Source organism: Sus scrofa, chromosome 3, assembly GCF_054392235.1.
Source record: "Sus scrofa isolate SSC_HxYL_T2T_F1_AM1 chromosome 3, Sscrofa_HxYL_maternal_Yorkshire_Landrace_v2.0, whole genome shotgun sequence".
Lineage (NCBI taxonomy): Eukaryota > Metazoa > Chordata > Mammalia > Artiodactyla > Suidae > Sus > Sus scrofa.
The window spans coordinates 136220001-136225736 of NC_139385.1; the positions used below are offsets into that span (position 1 = coordinate 136220001).

General features: G+C 44.8%; 1 long non-coding RNA gene and 1 pseudogene across 1 annotated transcript in view; both read left to right on the plus strand.

Moving 5' to 3' along the window:
* Positions 1-3350, plus strand: part of LOC146404954 (uncharacterized) — a 621252-nt gene extending 617902 nt beyond the window's left edge. The window contains exon 9 of the long non-coding RNA XR_014839818.1: positions 1266-3350. This is a non-coding gene — a long non-coding RNA (uncharacterized LOC146404954). The remainder of the gene's footprint in view (positions 1-1265) is intronic.
* A 69-nt stretch (positions 3351-3419) lies between these two features.
* Positions 3420-4397, plus strand: LOC100525868 (tubulin alpha-1B chain-like; annotated as a pseudogene).
* The last annotated feature ends 1339 nt before the right edge of the window (positions 4398-5736 follow it).

Here is a 5736-nt window from a genome sequence, read left to right on the forward strand (position 1 = left end):
CTTCTGGGTAGTGTCCTCAACAAAAAGATGGTCAGAGAAAGAAATAGGTCAGAATTATCAGTGTTAGGTGAAGACCACCATAGGAATCTTCTAGAATTACAAACCACTGACTTCCAGGAGCAGCACATTGTGAGGGTTTCAACTTCGAAGGGACTCGAATTTGAATCTCTCGAATTTTCTACTTTATTCATTCATACGCCTGTTCTTTCATTTACATCCATGAGTATGTGCTTCGCTCCCAGGACCTCTGTTTCCTCATCTGTAAAATGGTAATGGTGTCAAGATCACGATCACTTATTCACTGAAGAAATACTCACGTTAATATACACACGATGTTTAGAGAGAGTCCCAGTACATGATAATTACGGCAGTTATTGCCCTGATGAGAACATTGGACAATATGAGGTACTTCGCAAGAGCAGAGATCTCTGCTCCCTGGGAGTGCCTGAGGGTGTCTGCCATAAAGTGAGCACTCAGTAAATATGCATGAAATGAAAGATACCTTTCGGTCACAATATATCTAGAAAGATGAGTCTAAAAGAAAATCGTAATGCTCTTTTGCAAAGGTGAGCTCCCAAGAGAGTAAGGCCACTAACAAAGCGGATTATGTCCAGGAAGCCTCTGAAGCCGAATCCGTCCTGGAAATGCCATCCAGTCCCGGAAGGAATGGAGTTCAGTGTGCTGGACACATCGCTCTAGCCCTGTGCCTCGTACAGAGGCTGACATGGAATAAATCTGAAATCACTGGCTGAATTACTGAAAGGGAGGAAGGAAAGAAGGGAGGGAGGGAAAAGGAAATTAAATTTTAATTTTCTTTTCTGACTCATCCTAAACTGGGTGCTCAGTTTCCCAATAGGAGAGACGGGTTTTCATGGCGTTGCTAACCCTTTCTCTCCAGCCATGCTCTGCACAATCATTTGTGTATAGAAGGGAGTGGCTGGGCAAGAACAGTAATGTGCAACTACAGGGCACTTTTATAATTGTAAGTGTCCCTGTAACAGTTCATGTGCTATCATGGGAAGTGGAAAGAAAATCAGTGTTCGGGATGCCCTGAAGACTTGGGGTCCAATCTCATGCTGGCCTCTGACTCGCTAAATGGGCACTTTACCTGGTATCTTTGATTATGTAACTGTAAAACGTAGGTAATATGCAGCCTGCAGGCTTGATGTGAGATCTAAGTGGGTTTTCATATGATGGGTTTGAAACATTTGGGGACAGTACCTGGTAGGCCATCAATGCTCAGAACAGTTTCTTTCTCTCCTAAGGGCTTTGAGTTCCAGACCTCACCCACCTCAACACACCGCCCCACATACTGAGTAACCAGAAGTTGCCACATCAGTCTCTGACCCCAGTGTGTATATAAAGCTGCAACAACACCAGCAATCCCAGATCTCCGTCCCACCCTCCTAGCGAATGAAGCCCGAGTGAGTATAAACCAGCCATGAGGCTTTTCTCCTTAGTCTACCTCATTCCAAATTAGAGCCCAAAGCAACTGCAGCATCCAGCTGGAACTTCTAATATTGGAAAGATTTCCCACTGTGCTGCCTGGGTGGGTTCTCTGACCAAACTGAAACGGGGGCTTTTACGAGATCCTCCTCCAAGGCTGAGTGACACGTTTTCCCTGGCTCAGGACTGGAGCCCGGTATTAACAGCGGAGACATTGGCAAAACACTGACCCGACCGCCGTTTTTTTATTTTCCTTTCTGTGGAATGTGGCTTAATCCTCGGGACTGATGGTGGGTTATTTCTCCTCACAAAACTATTTCTTCTCTGAAGTCCATTGCGACTGTAATGAGAAAGGTATTGCTGTCTTTGGGATCCCCAGGCTGGGGTGTCTATCAGAAGAAGCCCCCCCAAGTAGTACCAAATCAGCTGGAGATTCCCAACACAGCATGTACACTCAGTGGAAAACGGACAGTGTGGTTTTTGACACCAAACTCACTTTCAGACACGCACACACACACTCATAAACAATGCACCTACACAAAGAGAGAATTACAGAGATACTGAAAAGGAAGCTGCAGCATCAGTGACTTCTTCCAAATCTTTATCTTGTTTTTTGCTGATCTGACATGTTGGTTTCCATAGCAACCTAGGGTGGCCTGGATAACACGTGAAGTTAATTTCAAAGAGGTCTGCAGAGCCAAGCAGAGCAGGTTCAATGAAAGCTCCTTCACGTCTCCCAGGAACTGCAGTCACCAGGCTCCAGAAAGTGTTAGCACATGTGGACTCAGTAATAAAGCTACCCTAGCCTGGAAGAAAGAAATGACCTGCTCCTTTGAGTTTTGAGACTCCAAAATTAGCAATAGGAGAGGAAGGCTTTACAAAATCCATGCTCTCTTTGCTTCACTTGCGATACAAAATTTCCCCAAAGAATTAGTCCATCCTTTCAAGCAGAGTTCAGATTGCTTTTAAGGGCCATGATTAAAGCAGGGGGCATGAAATTAGAAGTTATACTGAAGGAAGAGTTGGACAAAGATGATGAATTTTGGCAGAAGTGTTATAGAAACTTCAACAGCTATTCGAGAGTATACATTTGTACACATGTTTTTATTGGGTTTTTCTGTAATTATAGTCCATGGGCTTATACATCAGTAGGATATGGTCTGAGCCTGCATGTAATTTATGTTTTTCAAATACAAGGACCTCGATAGAAAATGATGATATTCTGCGGGAAGGTGATGATAACAATATGAGAATACGAAAATCCCTAAACCCACTCTCCACGTGTTTGGGAACATGGGGGTGGTGGGGGGAGGCATGGAGTGGAATGTGGGGGAAGAGGAACTGGGGAATGTCCCAGAGCCCTTCTTGAAGTTGAAGTCGTCAGAATTCAGTCTTAAAGGAAAGGCAGGGGTGAGCTCATTAGCACGTGAAGCCAGAGCAATGCGGAAGGGTGTTTCAGAAAACCTGGATCAAAAAAGAGCATGTGCAACACGCATGTGTTATAACTGTTCTATATATTCAGTTTTACACATAGATATATATATGACACCGAATCACTTTGTTGTACACCCGAAACTAACACAATGTCGTAAATGAACTATACTTCAATTTAAAAAAACGCGGGAGAGTTCCCCTCATGACTCAGTGGTTAGCAAACCCAACTAGCATCCATGAGGATGCGGGTTTGATCCCTGGCCCTGCTTAGTGGGTTAAGGATCAGGCATTGCTGTGAGCTGTGGTGTAGGTCGCAGATGTGGCTCGGATTCCGTGTTGCTATGGCTGTGGTGTAGGCCGGCAGCTGTAGCTCCGATTAGACCCCTAGCCTGGGAACCTCCGTTTGCCACAGGTGCGGCCCTACAAAAGACAAAAAGACACAAAAAATAAATTAATTAAAAAAATAAAAAGTCCAGGAGAGAGCAAAGTATTTGGAAATATTTTGGACACATAGAAATGTTTGGTTTATTCATGAAATAATGGGAGATCAATTGGTTACACTTTTGAAAAAGAAGGTAAAAATCCCTAATTTAGGGCCAAGTTAAATATTTCTGTAATAAAAACAAACTCAGTAGAAAATACATCCAAGCTGGTGCTCTCCATGCTCCAAGCTGGAGCTCTCCATTTACCCAGCCCCCCAGGTTTCCACAGCTGTAGTTGAGCCCTACAACTCCATCCTCACCACCCACACCGCCCTGGAGCACTCAGGTTGTGCCTTCATGGTAGGCAACGAGGCCGTCTCTGACACCTGTCGTAGAAACCTCGGTATTGAGCGCCCAACCTGCACTAATCCGAACCGTCTTATCAGCCAGATTGTGTCCTCCATCGCTGCTTCCCTGAGGTTTGATGGGGCCCTGAATGTGGATCTCACAGAATTCCAGACCAACCTGGTGCCCTACCCCCGCATCCACTTCCCTCTGGCCACACATGCCCCTGTCATCTCTGCTGAGAAGCCTACCAGGAACAGCTTTCTGTAGCAGAGATCGCTAATGCTGGCTTCAAACCAGCCAACCAGATGGTGAAATGCAACCCTCGCCATGGTAAATCCATGGCCTGCTGCCTGTTGTACCATGGTGACATGGTTCCCAAAGACGTCAATGCCACCATCGCCACCATCAAGACCAAGCGCAGCATGCAGTTTGTGGACTGGTGCCCCACTGGCTTCAAGGTTGGCATTAATTACCAGCCCCCGCACTGTGGTCTCTGGCGGAGACCTGGCCAAAGTACAGCGGGCAGTGTGCATGCTGAGCATCACTGCAGCCACTGCTGAGGCCTGGGCTCACCTGGACCACAAGTTTGACCTGATGTATGCCAAGCGTGCCTCTGCTCACTGGTACATGGGTGAGGGCATGGAGGAAGGAGAGTTTTCTGAGGCCTGTGAAGACATGGCTGCCCTTGAGAAAGATTATGAGGAGGTTGGTGTGGATTCTGTTGAGGGAAAGGGAGAGGAATACTAACTACCATTCCTTGATGCCCTGCAGCGTGTCCTAGTCAGAACTTCAGCTTCAGCATCAGCTGACAGGAGTGAAAGCTTCCTGATTAGATGTCTTCACTTTCAACTGTGATCATGTATTTTCCATGTGTACCTGTAAGATTTTTTTCTGTCATGTCTCAAAAAGTAAAGGCTTTGAGAAAGAAAAAGCAAAGAAAAGACATGTGCATGAACTTCTGTCGTGGCTCAGTGGTTAACGAATCTGAATAGTATCCATGAGGGCACAGGTTCGATCCCTGGCCTCGCTCAGTGGGTTAAGGATCCAGCGTTGCAGACGTGGCTCAGATCTTGCATTGCTGTGGCTGTGGTGTAGGCCAGCAGCTACAGCTCCGATTCACCTCCTAGCCCGGGAACCTCGATATGCCACAACTGTGGCCCTACAAAGCAAAAAATAAAAAAAAAAAAAGAAAGAAAAAGAAAAGAAAACACAAGCGCATGCTTACATAAAGGAGTGAAAAAGGCTTTACCAAAAAGCACAATCATAAAGAAAAACATAAATAAATGTTGCATCTTAAAAATCTCTTCTATTAAAAGATGTCATAAATAAAATTAAAAGGCAATGAACTGAGATAAAACTGCAGTGTATATGACAGCAAAGTTAATACCTTAATATTTAAAGAACTCTAATAAAATCATATAGAAAACAAATGAAATCTAGTGAAAAATTGGCAGAGTGTGAACAGGAAAAACATAAAAGAGTTACAAATATTCTCTCTCTCTACATATGTGTGTGTGTGTGTGTGTGTGTGTGTATGAAATGTTCAGTTTCACTAGAAACATTTGCAAAGATGAAACAAAAAATAGCAATGTGGGCAGGAATGTTTATTGGTTCAGGCGTTCCAGGAAGCAATTTAGTAACAGGTATCAAAATCATACACTTCAGGAATTCTCCTTGTGGCTCAGAGGGTTGAAAGCCCAATATAGTGCCCATGAGGATGCAGGTTCAATCCCTGGTCTCACTCAGTGGGTTAAGGATCCAGCAACGCCACAAGCTTCAGTGTAGGTCACAGATGTGGCTTGGATGCAGTGTTGCTGTGGTTGTGGTTTTAGGCTGGCAGCTGCAGATCAGACTCAGCTCGTAGCCTGGGAGCTTGCGTAGGCCACAGGTGTGGCCCTTAAATAAATAAATAAAGAAGTCAAACACTTTGGCTCATATCTTCCATCTGCAGGCATCTGTCTGGTAAAATAATGTCCATTTCAGGGTTGTTTATAAATTAAACACAGAGGTGCTCGCTTTGGTAGCACATACACCATAAATTAAAAACAGAGGAGTTTCTGTGTGGCCCAGTGGGTTAAGGATTTGG